This window comes from Oryx dammah, unplaced genomic scaffold (assembly GCF_014754425.2).
Source record: "Oryx dammah isolate SB20612 unplaced genomic scaffold, SCBI_Odam_1.1 HiC_scaffold_18, whole genome shotgun sequence".
In the NCBI taxonomy this organism is placed as follows: domain Eukaryota; kingdom Metazoa; phylum Chordata; class Mammalia; order Artiodactyla; family Bovidae; genus Oryx; species Oryx dammah.
Genome location: NW_024070202.1, coordinates 72,910,736 through 72,932,023, shown reverse-complemented (window position 1 = coordinate 72,932,023; position 21,288 = coordinate 72,910,736).

The following is a 21,288-nucleotide window of genomic DNA, read 5'->3' as shown; positions in this document are numbered from 1 at the left end:
CCAATCTAGAACTGTATATCCATCCAAATTATTAGTCAAATGTGAGGATAAACTGATGTCATTTTCAGACATGAAAAGTCACAGAAGTTTAACTGTATATATAGAGGGCAAGCAGTCTAGGTAGAAGCAGGTCAGAATGCTCTGAGAAGAGCATATGTTACTGATATAATACCTGAAAGGAATGAACACCTTGAAAAGAGATTTAGATATCTGGAAGAAAGTATGAATTAAATTATTGATAAATACCTTATCCAAAAATCAAGCAAAAACAATAGAATTACTAATACTACTGAATAGGTGAGATTATATTAGTAATAAATATAGTTTTAGATAAAGAAAAAGCAATATAATCTTCAATTAAGCAAGAAATAGTGTAATGATAGTTTACTACATGACTCATCTTAATTTGCATATTTAGGAAGATAAATATGAACATTAATATAACCAAAATGATGATTAAAAATAATACTGGGACATTGGAGGAAAGGAAGGTGCGTATGTGAGTAGTGGCAAAATGGGAGAATTTGGTAAATCCTTAAGGGAAAAATCAAAAGATAAAGCCTAAAATTTTAAAAATAATAACATAGCAATATATACATATTATTTAGATGTAGAAGTTAAGAAAAGAATCAACTAATAAATTATTAATTTTTTATTGAAGTACAGCTAAACCACAATTCTGTGCCACTTTCTAATTTTAATAGTTGATTCATTATTCTTAAACTCAGTACTGTTTCAACCCCCTGGCATTCAACCTACTCAACTATATTTCCTCACTTCATTATAAGCAATGGTAACATCAACCCATGTTTTCCAACCCAGCTTTTTCATGAGTACAAATCCTTGATGAAAATTATTCAATATAAATTGAATCCATTCATTCATTAATATATATGAATTATGTATTTCCTCAACCTAAATTATTCCTAAAAATGTAAACCTAAAAATGTATTTCCTCAACCTAAATTATTCTCAATGGTAGGCAAATATGAAGCATCCAATCACTATCTGCCCTTTCCTAAGCTCTCTGCCATTGGACTTTTCAGTTAGCACAATGTTATTTGGGAATTGGCCTTGTCAATATATTTTTCAACATTTCCAAAATCACAAAGAAACATTTATATCATTCTTTCTTTAAAATGTAAAATGTTGGGGTTTTTATATAACGGTGTTTTGATACTCGGTATGAAAAATTCTACTACTACTACAAAAATTCTATCACCCTTCAAATAAGACTTAGTTTCAATATCAGAACAAGAAAGGGTTGTTCCTAATTCCTGTATTAAATGGGATATATTATCCCTGAAGGACTTTACCCAGTCGTCAAAGATGGGAGGTTCTGACAGGACATATGTTTTAGCTGTACACAAGTTCATCAACTCCTGTCAGTAGGTAGGGGCGTTAGAGGGCCAGGCTTCAAGAGCACAAAATGAACAGCAGGAGTAAGCAGGCACAGGAACTTCCTCAGATGTATAGGCAACCCACTTCCTATCTGTCCCCAAGTCTACATACCTTTCTGTAACTCTGTGACCTGGATGTTAAATGCAGTAGTCAGGGATACTGCAGGGATTGATGGACTTTTCTGGAGCACTGAGGGACTCATGCCTTGGGCAAGGAATGTAATCATTCATATATACAGGGTTTCTTTTTTGCTTCTGTGACAGATATAACATTGATTTCTTATTTCAGGAAGTCATTTAAACATCACTCAAACCAAAGATATGTTAGGAACCCATTTAACTATTTGCTGGCCTAAATACATATATAAATGGAATGAAATGGGCAGTGTTCCTGTAGCAACAGGCAAGACCTTTACTGAAGCAGTGGTTTCCCTGGGGACAATTAGCAATGACCACAAAAGGTCTCTTAGGGTCACAAAGAGTCAGACAGGACTGAAACAACTTAGCATGCACACACACGTTAATACAAAGTGAAAAATGAAAGTGTTAGTCGCTCAGTCGTGTCCTACTCTATGCTACCCCTGGCGGGCTATCCCTACTATACCCCGCCAGGCTTCTCTGTCCATGGGATTCTACAGGCAAGATTACTGAAGTGGGTAGCCATTTCCTTCTCCAGGGGATCTTCCTGACCCAGGGGTCAAATCCGGGTCTCCTGCATTGCAGGCAGATTCTTTACTGTCTGAGCCACCAGGGAAGCCCCCTTAATAGAAGGTTATGCACTTTAACCTGGGCTAACACAGAGACTGCTGGAGAGGGGTAGGCTAAAGGAAGACGGATTTGGTTACTTTAGTATTTGCCAGCCTCAAGTTTAAATCAAATTCAAACATTCCATATTTCATGATAACTCTCTAAAAATCCCTGGGGCCATATTTATAGCACTTGTACATTCCAGCTGCAGTGATTCTGCAAGGAAAGAAGAGCCCTGTGTCATTTAGTGCATTATGGTCAATTACAAATCTGAACTGATATATCGATGCCAGGCTCTGATCTGGGCATGTCACATACATTATCTCACATAAACAGCACAGTGATCCTTGAGGTAGGTATGGTAACATTCAGTCTACATATGAGAAAACGGAATTTTATAGAAATTGAGCACCTTGCTTACAAGTGGCATAGCCATGATTAGAAATCACTTTGTCATACTGCCTCTTCCTCAGTGACGTTAACATGGAAGTCTTATCCTGAGAGAAACTATGTCTGCTGAGATCTTCTACCATCCCCAGATCCCAGCCCTCTTTCATGTCACAGCCACCAAGAACATGGGATGAGAAAGGAAAGGGTAAATGAGGTAGATAGATACCAAGGACAAAGGGAAAGGGGTTGAGGAGACAGCGTTTTAGATTTTACTTTAAAATATGTAAATAAAAATATGAAACAAATGTGGAAAATATCAACAAATGCTAATTATAAGTAGCTGGTGTATTAATTTCTGTTGTATAATCTTTATACTTAGCCTATATGGTTGAAATAGTTCATGTTAATTTTTCTAATATTTATTTAATATAAAAAGTAGCTCTGGGCCAAATTGGGACATAAACATGACTACCACGCTGATGTTTTAGACTGTAATCTAAAAGAAATAGTCAGCAAAGTTTTCCATAAAGAAAAGGACAGTCTTGAGACTGTGACAACTCTCATAGCTGAGTGAAGAATGGATTGAAAAGGGAAAGTAAAGGGTCAGAGAATCAGTGAAAAGGCCACTCCCACAGTTATGACAGAATATGACAAGGTGTGAAGCATGGTGAGGATCAAGGAAAATTAAGAGGATAGAATGGAAGTGAAAAACTTCCAGGAGAGGGTTTGCTGTGACTTTGTGACTGATGGACTGTCAAGGACAGAGAAATCAAATATAATCCCAAACTTCCCAGGCTGGTTGGTTAAACTGACATACAGTCAAGGAAAAAATGGCACAGGTCTGAAAGGAAAAGTTATCAGTTCAGTCTGGCGCTCCTATTTAGAAGTGCTGACAGGATATCAAACGTGAGACATCCACAGGCAATTAGAAATATGGGCCAAGAGCTGTCGAGAAAAATCAGGGCTGAAGGTAGATCATTGCTGGTCTTCTGTACAAGAGTGATCAGCAAGGACAGGAAGCTGAATAAGGCTGTCCAGAAAAGAGAACCCCCAAAAACAGAAGGACAGAGGATAGGGAGAAAAGCTGGGGAACCTAACAGTACAATACAGTTAAGAAATGTCTGCCTCATGTAAACACACCCTTAGCAAAGAAATTCTCAAGATCTTGAATTCATCCTGAGGGAGTCGAGGCAGAAGAGCACTGCCAGTATATCTAGGATGTTCCAGGAATAGCTGTAAGCATTTCATATGATCTTACTTGTCTCTCACAACAGCTCTGTAAGGCGATATTATGATGTCAGTTAGATAAAAGGGGAACCCATAGCTCTGAGTTAGGAAGGAATTTACCCGAATTCACACAGCTAACAAGCGGCACAAGCGAAGAAGTAAAGGGAAGTGACAGTCACTCAGTCATGTAAACTTTAGAGGCCCTGTCTTAGCGCTGCTGTCCCTGTGCTTCCTGTCTGTAATGAAGTAGTAAGTGAGAACATGAAAACAGAGGTTTCAGAATCAGAATGAAAGAGCTGTGGTGTAATCTGACCTCAGCAGGTACCCAGTAAGATTGCCATCCACTTTAATTCCCCCTAAACACTGCAATCCATAGCACATAGAGGAGGTGAGAAATTCGCTTTAGAAATATCAGTGTTGTTTGTAAGTCCTGCTTCTTACAAACAGAACCCATGAGTACCGGGGTTTAAGCCTCCAAATCCCATGTATAATTTGAGTCTCAGCCTGTTTCAAATAGCCCGCTGGCAGCTTATACTCAGTGCACTGTCTATGACATAGAAGGTAAAGCAGGAAAAAAAAAAAATCAAAATCAATACCATTGTTACCATTCTATCAATAGGCATAGTACCTCAGGGATCAAGGTTTCTGAAAGATCAAAAGAAATAAGGAAAAGAGTTAAGTTCCAAATCTATACTTGGTTTCTGCCACTACCCATGGGGTAGGATAATACTGACCAAGCTCTCCCTATTAGCACTCAATCACTAACAATTTTTTTAAACCTCAAAATCTGCCACACTGTTTTTTGAATGGCTCCTTAATATGGTAGTGTCCTAAATATTCTGATATATTATGTCACCTGTATTGCTCCAAAAACCTATGACCTGAAATGACCCGCAGACAGAATAAATTTTGCACATAGAAACGGAAAATATTTTGTACCTTGGTCACTGGTCTTGAAGGATGGAAATTATCAAGAAACTACAGTACTAGTGGATTGCTACAAAGTATGTATTTGCTTATTGCTGTTCTGGGTAAGCTTTATCATATAGTAGCCCACAAAATGCTGAAAGGACATGGAATGAATGATCTGAAGACTATAAGTTAGAACTGTTGCCAGCACATCAGTAAAACACACAGAAATCTTTCCAGACAGACCAAAGAACTACGTAAATGCCAAGTCACTCTTTTCTCTCATCTGGTGTGAAAGAGATAGACTGAAAATCAACCTTGTGTTGATTCCTCCCTTTAATGCACTGACTTGTTAATCTAATAGCTTAGTTTTATGGGCTAGCTATTTCAGATCAAGAGTCGCACTCCACAAACCCATAGTTTACACTACCAACTGTGCACCAGATGTAAATGAGTACAGTAAGCACAGGAATCAATGGGACACATGAATAAACATGCCCAAGTGGCAGAGAATACTGTTAAAAGAACAAGAAACAGTAGTTGAAGAAAAAAACCTCTCCTGAGGGGAATTTTATATTCACTCTTCCTCTTTTTAATGGCTTTGAAAATTGAAAGCAGAAAAATATGACACATTACTAAAACTGTAAATATTCTTGTGTGATATTTTTGCATAAAGTGTATACATTCATTTTGGTTTCTTTAAATCTCTCATTCTTAGAAACATTGACTCAAATCAAAAGAAATACTGACATATGTGAGGTGTTTTGCAGAATTTATTTTAATGTTTTAACTTTGCATTAAGTAGTTTTTGTCAATGTTCTGTTTTAAGCCAGTTCAGTAAACTGTCATGCATACACATCCATGAGTATATGCTTTGAATTTGTTTAAAAAAAGAGTTTTGACTTGCTAGTACCGTAGAAAAACAGCATAATTTGAATATGGATTGAAATTCAGCAACTTAAAACCGCTTTCAGTTTAGGACATAGTTGATGTCCATGATCAAGGTACATTTTTGTGGAATGTACAGTACATACAACTTTTCCAAATTTGGCCCATTTGAAGCAAAAGCCTATTTGTACTGCCAGGAGGATCTGGGAAAACATCAATGTAGCTCAGAAATATGGATGGTCTTGCCTGCTGCTTCTGTGTTTTAATCTCAAACTATCACAACTCATGGGTGAAAGGCAAAATCTGACTCATTGATTTTATTACCATATTTCATCAATTCTAAGACATTTTTGCTTATTGCAGTTCAGTTCAGTTGCTCAGTTGTGTCCAACTCTTTGCAGCCCTATGGACTACAGCACGCCAGGCTTCCCTGTCTTCACCAACTCCCAGAGCTTCCTCAAATGCACATCCATTGAGTTGGTGATGCCATTCAACCATCTCATCCTCTGTTGTCCCCTTCTCCTGCCACCTTCAATCTTTCCCAGCATCAGGGTCTTTTCCAGTGAGTTAGTTCTTCACATCAGGTGGCCTAAGTATTAGAGTTTCAGCTTCAGCACCAGTCCTTCCAATGAATATTCAGGACTGATTTCCTTTAGGATGGACTGGTTGGATCTCCTTGCAGTCTAAGGGACTCTCAAGAGTCTTCTCCAACACCACAGTTCAAAACCATCAATTCTTCGGTGCTCAGCTTTCTTCATAGTCCAACTCTCACATCCATACATTTCTAACTGGAAAAACCATAGCTTCTGCATATTTAACCCCCCCAAATTGTGATGTATCTTTAATCTATTGCATCATAGAATTAATTAGAAGCATTTGTCTTTCTTAATGGCATATAAAATAAATGTATATACTACTTTTGCTGGCATTTTGGATTAGATGAAGTATGAAATAATTCAATCTCACTATATCTTAGTAAAATAAATAACATTTCCAATTAGTAAAAGCAAAAGATTTGAATCATACAGTATGGTTTTAAAATACATTTTATTCATTTTAACTAGTCTTAATTCACACCTTAAAGTTCTTAGAGGAATTTTATAGTATGAATTTGCTATAGGGATTATATTTAAGTCATAACAGTAGATATAATAAGGGCTTAATAAGTACCAGATTATATTTTGTAAACTTTCTATATGCATTTTTTATCTAGCCCTTGCATCAACCTTATTTGTCAGGGACTTGAAGGGGAACAAAAACCTTTCCCATGCCTAAGTTTGAATCAACTGAAAACCAAACTGATGGTAAGATAGAAGGGAGATTAAAATACTACCTTTGTTACTTAAACACTTGATGTGTTATCGACAATATGGCCTGCCGCAGTTAACAGGGTTGACACACAAAGAAACATCCAGGTGGGAAAATACTTGTTCCTTACTAATTATATAAGGTAGGAATAATATTAATCCCATTATAAAGAGGAAAACTGAGGTATGGAGAGGTCCAACTGTCATATGCTGGCATGCAACAAGAGTGACTTTTCTAAAAGCTTACCAACAATCCATACAGTCACTAATCTGTTCACACCTTTTCTTCACAGATATTAATACCACATGGGTGAATTTCATAGATATCTTCCTAACCACTGGCAACACTGGGCAAGCAGCTTAACCTCTCTGCACCTCAGTTTTCTCATCTATGAAATGGAGAATAGTAATAGGACCCACCTTCAAAGGATGCTACGAAGAAGATGACTGATGCATGTAACACGGCTTAGAAAAGAGTCTAGCAGTAATAAGCATTAAAGAAATACTGCTGACTGATGGGCTGAGCCACAGGAACACACCATTTCAAAGTGAAAAATGGCCAAGCATGAGCAATGTCTTATGGTTCGATTCACTATTATCTGAAAGAATCGTATTTGGCTATCATCATTTCAGGGTTAAACATGGATACACTGTGGTATCTTTAACCAAAGAATGTTACATTCATGAAAATTCTTCAGGTTTCTGAATGGAAACTGGCAAAATCAAGATGTGAACAAAATGAAAAGGAAGTTTCTCTACTATCATACAGTCCCATCAAACACCTGACCAGATGAGGACACTGATCTGATTATTAGGTTTTCTACAGCTAAAGCAGTCAGGCATGAAGATTAAGTAATAATACTATATTAATTTATCCTTTTGAAATTTTAACAACACTGAATAAGCTCTTTGGCCTTGTTTCATCTCAATGTACTTGTCAGCAAGAAGATTGTGCTTGTAAGGAAGCTACTCCCCATACTCTACTGTAAACCCTAAAAATATAATTAAAACACTAATGAGAAAGATTAACTTCTTCATTGAAATTCCTTAGTGCTATGAGTTTAGGAAAGCAAATATAAATTATTGCTTAATTTATTTTCCGTATCTTTCTCAAATTTGTAGAAATAAAGTGAAAGAAATAAAAGCATTTTTTATACGTTAGGAATGTATCTAAAGACCACCTAACCTCAACTGCTCTTTTCTAAAAATAATACTTGATTTTTTAAAATGCACTAATGTTCCTTTCCATCTTCCACAGATTTGAATTTCTTATTTCTCTAGAATCTTAGAAGCTGAAACCAACTGTCTTCTAGCTTTGGTGACCATTTGCATCTTTGAAAATTTAAGATTATGCCCACTCCATTTTTTGTTATAATATTTATCTTATTTTGTTGTTTTCATTAATTACATCCCACATTTCCTTCATTTGTTCATATGGGGTGAAATCTATTATAAAATTAAATTTTGAAATATACAACAAAATTTTTTTAAGAATTCCCCATTCCTTGTGAATTGTAAATTCAGTTCATGTAATGGTATGTAATAAAAAAGGAATCCATTGTATGCCTTGCTCCTGGTAATGCTAGTTGTCACTAGCCAGATTTAGGCCTTTGAGAGTAAATTCCGAAGAAAATACTATACTAATACACTCCCTTTTCATCCTTCTAGCTAAACATACATTTCTTCATTCCTAATATTTATCACAACTCATTATGGCAATGTTTAAAATGTAAAGACCTTTGAATATTTAAATTCCCCATAGAAATAAGCAGAGAGAGCTGCAGCACATTTCATGTGTTCAGTGCATAGTTGGTGAATGAATTTCTCTCTCCAAAGACTCCATACTGCTATAATCTATACATTCTGAAAATATCTTGGGATTTTCACTCAGTCTGAGCTCTGACTTTACAAGGTGACTTGGGGTAGAGGCTGGGGGTTGTTTCCTAGAAGAAATGATCTTTCAGTGATATTTTGAACATACAAAGAGGAAGCTGAAAGCAAACCATGTGGGAGAAGTAGTAGAAAATCATTTAAAAAAGTAACGAGAAAGACAACATAGTCATGAAAAAGTAAAAAACTGTGCTGGAATGAAGCACTATCTAAAAGGGTGAAAACTGGGCTATTATTTAACAGGAAAAATAACAAGGGACCATGGAAGATGATGTGGCCATGAGCGTACAAACTTAAGCAGACACCTGAATACATACTACCTAGCATGCGCATGACTCGTTCAGCTGCAGCATCAATACACTGAATGAATGTTGGGCTAATTGGAACAAACACCCATCCATTTCACTTGAGTAACTTGGCATTGATGACACTGTGTGACTTATGGGTGCTGCCATCTGCACTTTACCACCCTTCTTTTGCTGTATATTCTATCAATAGATATATTTCTCTGCTGAACTCTCTCACAAATTTACTGGTTTGGGAGTTGTTTACCTGGGAAATTCCTGAGAGGATTGTTGATCTATATATTTACATGATAAGTGAATTTTGTGGATGGGGGCTGTTTTAGGTGCAAAAATGTAACCCAGAGTCTTTGGGAAAATTCCAGATTCCTTTTAACACTTGTTAAAAGATCAGTGTTGTAGCATAAAACTCTTCAGGTTCCAGTTTGAAACTCAGCTTTTCCTATAGAGTTATTTAACTTTCTATAATCAACTTTCTGTAATATCTACTAATTCTTTAGAGAAACAATATGAAAAAGCACCTTTAATAAATATTTGTAAATCATACAGTCTTATAGATTTAAAATGTTCTACATAAAGAGGTTCTCAACTCTATGAAGACTAACGTTTGAAGTATTGCAGTAAAAAGGTTGTCTACTGATAGCTTTTTCTTTTTTTTTTTTTTTGCTGGTTGCATAACTCAAAAACAACACAAGCAATAATTGTGAGAGGTATTGCTTACATAATGAATTGAACCAAAGATCTTGTGCAGTCAGCTAAACTTTGAACTCCCCTTAAAGCTTTTGGCTTTGAGGATTACTCATGTTTATATAACAACTATGTTTCTAAATTTCATTCAGTTCAGTTCAGTTGCTCAGTCGTGTCCGACTCTTTGTGACCCCATGAATCGCAGCACGCCAGGCCTTCCTGTTCATCACCATCTCCCAGAGTTCACTCAGACTCACGTCCTTCGAGTCCGTGATGCCATCCAGCCATCTCATCCTCGGTCGTCCCCTTCTCCTCCTGCCCCCAATCCCTCCCAGCATCAGAGTTTCTTCCAATGAGTCAACTCTTCACATGAGGTGGCCAAAGTACTGGAGCTTCAGCTTTAGCATCATTCCTTCCAAAGAAATCCCAGGGTTGATCTCCTTCAGAATGGACTGGTTGGGTCTCCTTGCAGTCCAAGGGACTCTCAAGAGTCTTCTCCAACACCACACTTCAAAAGCATCAATTCTTCAGTGCTCAGCCTTCTTCACAGTCCAACTCTCACATCCATATATGACCACAGGAAAAACCATAGCCTTGACTAGATGGACCTTAGTCGGCAAAGTAATGTCTCTGCTTTTGCATATGCTATCGAGTTTGGTCATAACTTTTCTTCCAAGGAGTAAGCATCTTTTAATTTCATGGCTGCAATCACCATCTGCAGTGATTCTGGAGCCCCCCAAAATAAAGTCTGACACTATTTCCACTGTTTCCCCATCTATTGCCCATGAAGTGATGGGACCGGATGCCATGATCTTTGTTTTCTGAATGTTGGGCTTTAAGCCAACTTTTTCGCTCTCCTCTTTCACTTTCATCAAGAGGCTTTTTAGCTCCTCTTCACTTTCTGCCATAAGGGTGGTGTCATCTGCATATCTGAGGTGATTGATATTTCTCCCAGCAATCTTGATTCCAGCTTGTGTTTATTCCAGTCCACTGTTTCTCATGATGTACTCTGCATAGAAGTTAAATAAGCAGGGTGACAATATACAGCCTCGACGTACTCCTTTTCCTATTTGGAACCAGTCTGTTGGAAACCCATATTTTCAAATGCATACACATGATAGTGGGGTCACTTCATTACATTTTAATAATTTAAATGTAGTAATCCAACATAGTATGAGATTAAATAGGACCCAATAGAAATTTTAATGTGACATATGATAATTTCACAGGCCAAAAGCTTTATGTATCATTCTAATTTTGGCAAACATAATAGCAAGGGTAAAGTTACTCATAGCCTTAAAGAGATGTTCAAGGGTAGCAAAGGAAACAAAAGTTTGTAAGAATGCATCATTGTTCAACATCTGTTTCCATTCTTATTCTTAATTTGCTGTACAAACTCAACCAAGTTCTTTAGGTTTCTTCTACTGTGACTCTTTCTCAACCAAACAGGAAATTGGCAATTACACTGTGAGCTAGTTCTATGTGGTCAGTGAGAGAATTTAGGTTAATAAGTAGAATTTTAATCCTAGATAATCCAGTGATCCTCTCTCTGTTTATGGAGATTTTCCGTTAGAAGCAGGAAGAGCAATTAACTTTCAGAGGACAGATGGCATTGGATTACAAATAACACCAGACTTCTCTAAATAATGCATAGAGCAAAGGACAGCACTATTTTAACCCCAATAACTCAAAAAAGTCTCTGAAAATTAAGTACCAGAAAAAAAAAAAAAAAACAGACACTTGTTTCAAATGTATATATTTTAGGAAACCGCTAAATAAAATAGAGATGACCATCACTCAGTTTAATGTTATTTATCCAGAGAGAGGCTATGCAGTTTGTCTTTATGGTTGACCCTGATTCTGCTGTCTCTGTGTGTCATGTCTTGGCATAGATGAATTCAGCTACTGAATGCAAGCTTCTGATGGGCCTGTTATGCACTGCCCATAAAGGCATGATTTTATGGATCCCCATGCAAAGACACACAAAGAACCCACCTTTTGCCAGGCCCTGGGGGGCCATGGGCTTCCCAGGTAATGCTGGTGTTAAAGAACTCATCTGCCAATGCAAGAGACATAAAAGACACAGGTTGGATCCCTGGGTCAGAAAGATCCCCTGGAGGATAACATGGCAACCCATTCTAGTATTCTTGCTTGGAGAATCCCATGGACAGAGGAGGCAGGTGGTCTACAGTCCATAGCACTGCAAAAAGTCAGACATGGCTGAGGCAACTTAGCCCACTTGCACAGGGATGCCATAGTGAATAAGGAGTCCCCATTTCACTGCTTCCCTATATATTATTTAAGACACAGTACTTGTCTTCAGAAGTGGAAAGAAGAGACGAATCCAACGGAAGAATATGAAGTCATCTGAAACAGCGAAAGCAAAATAGACTCACAAATCACGGACACTGAGAAAAAGGTCTCTCTGTGGCCTAGGGCCTTCAGTGGGGTGATACAACAACTTGGGGTTCTCTATAGCTATATTACAGTGAAGATACTTCTTACATCATAGGATTCTTATACAACAGTACTGTGTTCCCTGAATTTTCATAAGTTTCTGCTGCCACATAAAATGCTGCTGGCACTAGGTGTCCAACATGTTCATTTTATAAATATCCATGGAGAGACTATGTGGCAAGCATAGTGCATATGCCAAGTTTGAAAACAGGAAAGGCAATAATGAATAAATGTGCGTCCCTAAATTACAAGGGAATCACAATTAAGGGAGGAGAGACAGATAAACAATTGTATAATATGATCTATTCATTATAAGATTATGAAGTAGAAAGGAATTGTAATTATGTGTGGGGATTTATTTGTGGGGCAGATTTATGAAAGCAGTGACATTGAACTGAACATGGGGAAAAGGTCAGAATTTTGTTAGGTAAATAAAGAGGACATTTCAGGCAAAAAGAATGTCACAATTATATTCATGGAAGGAGGACAACACCAGATGTTTTCAGAGAATAACAAATACTATATTTCATTCTTGCTGGTTAGTAGCAAAAAAAAAAAAAAAAAGGAAAAGAATGAGATAATGCTGGGGCTACGGTTTGGAACCAAAGCAGGAAAATTCTCTGAATGTCATGATTCAGGATACATGTTGCACAGAACAGGTGATGGTGAATCAAAATTACAGAATCAATCTTTTTGCTATGAGCATTCAGCCCTAACTCTCATGGTAGAGATGAAAAAACAACTAAAGCCAGAGAGGTTTAGTGATTTTCTGATATCACACAAATGATTAACTGGAGAACTATTGAATATTTTTCAATTGGGGGCCAGAACGATCTGCTTTTGCTTCTGGAATGGTAACTTTAAAATATCTTATGAAATGAAGTAGAATAAGGAAAGATTGAGGATGGAAAAAAACAATTAAAGATATCTATCTTGGGACTGAGCAAGATATTATGAGAACCTGAAACAGGATAGTATGAAAACAGAAGATTAGAGATGATGGTGATGGTGATGATAGTGACGATGAGAAGAAAAGCAAACATGTCACACAGTGATGTCTGCAGTAAGCACTACATGAAATACTTTTTACATATGCCAATACATTCAGTCATTGTCACTATACCCTGATTAATACCCCATTTTACAGAAAGTGAAAAGTAGAAAGATAGTGAAGTTGCTCAGTCATGTCTGACTATTTGCAACCACATGGACTAGCCTACCAGGCTCCTCTGTCCATGGGATTCTCCAGGCAAGAATATTGGAGTGGGTTGCCATTTCCTTCCTGACCCAGGGATCGAGCCCAGGTCCCCTGCATTGCAGGTACGTGCCTTACCATTTGAGCCACCAGGAAAGCAACTCCATTTTACAGAAGAAGGAATATAATCACAAGAAATACTTACTGCCAAAATAACAGAATTTCATTGGAAGATCAAGGATTCAAACTTGGCATTCTGGTTCTTGAGTCTAAATTCCTAATTAATGGATATAGCATCTCATGGAATAGAGTCTACAGACAGAACAAGAAACCGGTATTGTTGTTGAAAGAGAAAGATTTAAAGCCATGATAAAAAGTTTGAATTTGGAAAAATGGTGTCTTTTTAAAAAATGGAAATAGGCATGTCCTCAAAAAGTGTTTGAGATCAGTTGAGAGGTATTAAGAAATATAAGAGTCAAGTCTAATAAAGGGATTTAAAGCTTAGAAAAGTAGATGACATTAGGAAGTCAACCTTAGAGAGATGAAAGCTCAAGTCCCAGGCATGAATGAAATTCTCAAGGAAGAAGAAGTGAAAGTGTCTTGTCATTAAGGAAAGAAGGTAAGAGGAGTTCATGAAAGATTCTGAGAGCCTTTCAGAGAACAAACAGGGGAAACCAAGAAAGGCCAGGTTATGGAATCCAGGAACTGAGCATTTTGAGAAAGGACTTGTGTTGAGCAGAGACCAATCAAAGAAGAGGAGGATGAGAAAATGTGATGTGATTGGTAGGTAGGAGTCACTGATGACTTCTGATGTGGCTGTATAAAACAACTGTGGGAGCAAAAATCTGATTGTTGTTGTTTAGTCGCTAAGTCATTGACTCTTTTGCGACCCCATGGGCTATAGTCCACCAGCCTCCTCTGTTGATGAGATTTCCCAGGCAAGAATATTGGAATGGGTTGTCCTTTCCTTCTGCAGAGAATCTTCCCAACTCAAGGATTAAACCTGAATTCCTGTATTGGCAGCTGGATTCTTTACTCCTGAGCCACATGGGAAACCCAACGTAGATTATCTTTGCAGAAATTTGATTAGAAACCATGTAGAAAGGAGATGAGGAGACCATGATATTCTGGTGATTCAAGGAAACAGAGGCATAGGCTGATAATGACAGTGGCAGAGAATCATGTGAAGTTTTTGAAACTGCTGACAGCCAATCATATCTGTAGACAATATATGTCTATATTAGCCTTGTGATTTTTAAATCTAAACATTAATATCATTTCTAAAATCGCCAAGTTGCTGAATGAGTTCAGAGAGGGCCCAATATTTAGGAAATAAAATAACTGTTCAAAAAGACAACCAATGAAGGAAAATAATGGTGATATTAATGCACTGCTTAAGCACAAAGCCTCTGAAGGAATTTTAGTTCTGGATCAATTAGTATTGTTTCTGCACATTAATATGATATCAAGGATAGGGCACAATGTATTTTTAAAAAATAGAACATAAAACTATAAGAAAAGAAACTAAAATGACAAATCATTCTACCATCATCATTAGTAACACCACAACTACCCAGGAAATGGTGTCATTTCTTCCTCTCTACTTTCAACATTCTTGTATTACTGCACTCACCATCAGTTTTACTACTATTGAATTGTTACTTTGAGCAAGTGTCTTTGTTCCCATTTAGATACTTAAAGAATGTTCACTAAAGAGAATTGTGCCAAATATTATAGATCTGAAACCATCAGCTTGTGCTTAGATAGAAACTGTGAAAAGCACAATTCCACTGTTCTGAGGGCTTTTATTTTATAAAAAAGAATATAATGTATTGCATTTAAGAGTATCAGCTATGGTATCAGAAAGACTTGGGTTCAAATCCTACCTCTGTCTTGCCTATATATGTGTCCTTGGCAAAATTATTTATTTTCGATAAACTCTAGTTTCCCTGTATATGAAATAAGACTAATAGGGTTAATGATAAGACCATTTTTATTTCTAATTTGTATACAATATTGTTAGGTAGATCATTTGTTTCCCCTTGGTCAATGTCATTATTTCTAATACAAGAAAACATATACAGAAATTGAATATAATTTCCCTATGGTAAAGGAGTATCCATTTTATAGAATATGTTTTAATTTAACCTAGTGTTATTTGGAAAAGGTATAATGACATTAGCACATTTAGAACTATATCAAATATATTGGGATGAATTCCTAAGTACATAGCATAGTTAGTTGCATTTCAATTACACTTTGTTGATTAGTGGAAAGAAAAAGGCATTATAAATACACTGCTTCAATATAAAACATCAAAAGGAGAATTTTTTTATGTATAACAATTGGCAAAGTGTAAACACAGAATGTCGATGTTTTTCATTTTTCTCTTAAAACACTGAACTGAGTTCAGTGCCAGAGGCAGAGTGCCAGACTATCGGGTTTGACAAGCTCAGGAGAGGGAAAGCCTGCCTTCCAAAATAGGAAGGGCAAGAAGCCCAGAAAAATACTTCATCCCTGAAACACATGAACACTTTAAGCACTTGACTCTTCCTTAATACACATCAGTTTTTCAGCACACCTAGAGAAATTATTTTAATATCTGAATATGCTTATATGAATCTTATAAATGTGCCTGGTAATGGTAAAATACAAGGCATTAAGTCAGTCTGAAGTATCTTTTTAACCCATACTGGGAAAAAAAAATTCTTCAACGCAACTTTTAGACTCTCATTATTTAATGAAAATTAAGATTTTAATGCATAGTTTTTTGAAATGTACCTTGACTCTGTTGAGTATCATACACTGAAGAGCACCTAAAAACAAATCTTGGGATTTCCTGAAGGATGAGGAGAGATCCGTGATCTCTGCTTATTAATGTCAAAATCGAGTTTGACACAAAGCAAACATGAGAAAGTAAGTGTTAGAAAGTTGCCTGTGTGTGTAAAGTCATTCTATGTTTAATTTGGAAAAAAATTAAGAATAACATCAAATGACATAAGATAAAACTCAGCTGGGAATTTACACTTTTCTGCAATAAAGCCTACTCCTATTAATATACGTGTACACAGAAAATTCATGTATGTTATATACAGTGCATAGTGTTAGTCACTCATTCATGCCCAACTCTTTGCGACCCCATGGACTGTAGCTGGCAGGGTCCTCTGTCCGTGGAGTTATCCAGGCAAGAATACTGAAGTGGGTCACCATTTCCTTCTCCAGGGGAAATTCCCAACACAGGGATCGAACCTGGGTCTTCTGCATTGCCAGCAGATTCTTTACTGTCTGAGCCACCAGGGAAGCAACTGCCCTCCCCCACCCCCCTGTAATAACTGAACACTGAGAGCTCAATTAGCAAGACAGATAAATCACTTAGTAGAAGATTCATCCCCTCATAATCACATTATCTCATTTCTCCACTTTCTTTCACTAAAGCACAGATACTTTTCAAAGTCATTGGGCTTTCCAAACGAGTAGCAAGAGAAGCCACCTTTCTCAAGAGGCAGAAATCAGCCAAAATGGGATTCCCAGGGTGAAAAGTTTATTTGCCTCCAACACCTCCTTGATGTAGGCACATGGTCTTGCAGTCTGTCACTCGCCGGCCAATTAAAAAAGGGAGGAGAGTGGGAGGTAAGAAGAAGAGAGGAAGGGCAGGAAAAGAGTAGGAGGAGAGAAGCATAAGGAAGAGGAGAGAAAAAGCAAGCTCAACCAACTTCAAATACTCACAGTAAAATGAAAAGTTGAAAGAGACTGAGTCATCCTTAGACATTGCCTAGTACTTTATCCAACCTTGCTGATGGCTAATATTTATAGAAATGATATAAAATGCTTATATGGACATGCTGCCAAGAAGCAAAACTGAGCCTCCATGGAAGCAATCTTTAATCAGCAATTATGCTTGAGAATCCAAAGATGTCACATTAAAGCAACCTAGCTAATAATATACACTCACTTGCTGATTTATAATAGTCCAGTAACAACACCAATTCAATTTATCTAACTGTCTGTGCACCTCCTCAGGGAAGGGAAGACTTATAATTTTGATAGTTTGATAAATGATTTGTATTTATGTAGTAGCTGTGTTAAGCCATGTATGATTATTTCCCCAGCTTTCCCTATAGGAGTGCCTGAGCAAGTGGAATGCTTAGAATGTTCTTCCCATCTTCCACATATGAATTCAGGATGATTTGAAATGTGGCCAAGACAGTACAGTAATAGATATGGCAACTACTGTAGTAGTACAAATTCTGCAATACTAAATTTGGAATCGTTTATGTTCCAAAAATGTTCCTGAATATCTATTCTTAAACACATTGAAAGTGAAAATCGCTCAGTCATGTCCAATTCTTTGCAACCCCATGGACTATACAGTCCATGGAATTCTCCAGGCCAGAATACTGGAGTGGGTAGCCGTTCCCTTCTCCAGGGTATCTTCCCAATCCAGGGATCAAACCCAGGTCTCCCACATTGCAGGCAGATTCTTTACCAGCTGAGCCACCAGGAAAGACCAAGAATACTGGACTGGGTATCCATTCCCTTCTTCCGTTGATTTTCCCCACCCAGGAATCCAACTAGGATCTTCTGCATTGCAGGCGGATTCTTTACCAGCTGAACTCCCAGGGAATCCTTAAACACATTACACACACAGATATTAGACATTTAAATAAACACATACTTTATTCATTCAACAGCATCTGTTAAACATCTGAGTGTCAATGAATGTAGCTGCTAGGAACACGTTAATAAAACATGAATCTTGTCTTCAGAGAAGGTAAAACAAAAAAGGAAATATAATTTATTGAACATCTGTCATGCACCTAATATATGTGATCATGTCACTGCTGTGGAGTTTGTACTATTTTCCATATTTTACTTGCAAGAAACTAGATAGGATTCAAGGAGACTAAGTGATTGTTTATGATCAATTACCCAGTAAAGTAGCAAAGTCAATATTTCAACCAAAATATGTCAAACTGCAAATTCCAAGTTCTCTCCACTATTCTGCCAAGAGCTAAAGCAAGATGGGTAAGTAAACATTTGCAATAAAATATTTAAAGTAGTAGGACGGAAATACGCACATTGTAAAGTAATGGCAGGAGGAGGAAATGGCAACCCACTCCAATATTCTTGCCTGTAGAATGGGGTCGTAAAGCAACACGACTGAGCAATTAAGCAAAGTAATGGCAAAAAGAAGCAGTAAGTTCTGACTAGGGTGAAAGAAAAGGAAAAAGTTCTGATGAGTCTTTTCCAGAGAGAGAATATATGAGCACCGTGTCCAGTTAACAAACAGTGGTTCTCTAGTCTTTATTGGTTCAGATAGTACTATGCTCCTATCAAACCCTTTGCTGTTCCCAAAATACACATTTGTGTGAGTTCAGTCTCTTCAGTCGTGCCCAAGTCTTGCGACCCTATGGACTGTAGCCTGCCAGGCTCCTCTGACCATGGGATTCTTCAGGCACAAATACTGGAGTGGGCTGCCATGCCCTTCTCCAGGGGATTTTCCTGACCCAGGGACCGAACCCCCATCTCCTGTGTCTCCCGCATTGCAGATGGATTCTTTACTGCTGAGCCACCAGGGAAGCCTCCCCGCCAATTATACTCTTCACCTATCCTCTGTCTGTCCATACAGTATAATTTGCCTAAAATAGCTCATCCTTCTTCTACCTGCTGAATTCCTAGAAGGAAATCTAATAGACTTAGAGACATGAAAATGTATAGAAATTTGCCCAGTGATCTGTTCATTCAGCAAATATGTGAGTCCCTATTTATATATAAGATACTGAATATTCAGAAAAAGGACTAATAAATGTTGACTTGTTGAAAATCTAGTTGGAGAAGTAGAAAAATAACATTATCATTATAATAAAATATATGCTATGTTAAAAGAAAGCACACAGGATATGACAGAACAGCTGAGGGCAACAAAAGGGGTTTCCCAGAAAAGGACACCTTGGTCTGTGTCTTAAAGACTACGTTGTTTCTGATATACAGTGAAAGCTTTGTATTGTTGGAAAATATTATTAAAATCTTGGCAGTAGTGCAGTGTATTGTTAATTGTGTAATGAACAAAAGAGCTGATTGAATGAATGAGACCAGCAAAGTACAGTAACAGTTTCATAGTGCAATTCATGTCTTCCCTATGCACCAGCCAGGAGAAATTTGACAATCAATGATGTGTTCACTGGTGAAAGTTAATTTTTAATCTAAGACTCTATCAGACTTAATTTACTAACAATATTGATTTTCTGATATAATCTGAAAATGAAATGAAATTTAGTTGATTGGCATCGAAGAGGAGAAATAATCATGACTGAATTGACAAAGAATGAATGATAGCCCTATTCTGACCTGAAACCCATGTCTACATGAAGGACTTTTCTGAAACAGTTCAGCCCAACAAGAGGATGTTTACTGCAGGTTCTGTGATACTTTCTCCATCTGTCTCTCCAAACTTTCCCCCTTCCTCTCATCCTCCTCCCCACTTTTCTCTAGATAGATATATAGATCACCTTTTAAACCCCTTACAAAGGACATAAATGTGTATGTAATAAATATATATTACATAGAGACTTGATACTTTTTAAGGGGTTAAAAAGGTGATCTTATACAAGAATAATTATGGCTAAAATATGGATTAAGAAAAATTAAGTATTCTATAAAGACAATTTTTATACTGATGACAATAATTTCCTTTCCATTTCTCTTATTACAATCCAATTCTAAACATGTTAATTCCTGATGTTGTTCATTTCCAAATACCTTCAGGCTTTTACATTTGAATTATAAGAACAAGTCTATAATTCACCTATCTTTGTAGCAAAACAGAGGTTAGCCTTGAAATTTTTCACCTTTATAATAATTTAAGACTTTTAATTATTATGATCCTAATTCTATTTTTTAGTTTTTTGTTAATAATGATTTCTATACTATTTTCCTGGTGAAGTACATTTTTAAATAAGTGTGCAAATTCATTTGCAATAGCAGTGTGTTATAGGGAATGCTGTAGTAATATTTCAATTATGTTATAAATATCTTCATTTCGTACTGAAATTGCCTCTCTATTCAAGTCTATACTAACAAAATAATACATAGATATAAATCAGTTACTAAAATTCAAAAACAGCAAGGGAATGAGTATTACATAAATACTAGAAGGGTCTTAAAGTAATAAATAAAAATGTACATTTTACTTAAAATATCTGGATAATTCCCTCAAATCATTTTTTTTTAATTTGCTGATATAGGTCTGCCCTGTATCTCTAAGAGAGATGATTTTCATGAAATGTCAACGATAAAATTCTCATTATTTTCTCTTACTTTTGAGATGTTTAAGACATAAAGGTAGACATGAAAACCTTTAATTTTAGGATTTTGGAAGGAAACATCAGCTAAGTCTCCAAATTAAACAAGAGGTTTATTCTCTATTGTTATATTTTTATAATGCCATCTATTTATTTATAGAAAAATGTTCAATTATCAACTAGATGTTAAGCTGTCAGTACAGAATTTTAAATCTGGGAAAATTTCCATAAGAAACTGAATCTAAATAAAGTGCTGGTATATGTTTCCTTATAATTTTAGCACCAAAGTATATTATATGCTCCTCAACATTTTCTACATGAGCAGGCCCACGTTCCTACTGATGTTCTCCAGAAATGCAAAGTAAGACATGAGTTGGCAGCTTCCTGGAAAGATGAAAGAGGTTTTAGAAGCCAAGCTGTGCACCTGGCCAGATTCCAGATGAGTGGTTCCTTCCTGAGATGAGGCTGTTTCTGCCAGGAATAGCCTAAAGGCAGTAAAAGTGAATGGCAAATAAGTAAAATGACAGAAGATTAAGGGAAGACAAAATATTTGATCTCTAATTTTATACCAAAGACTTGTTAATTATG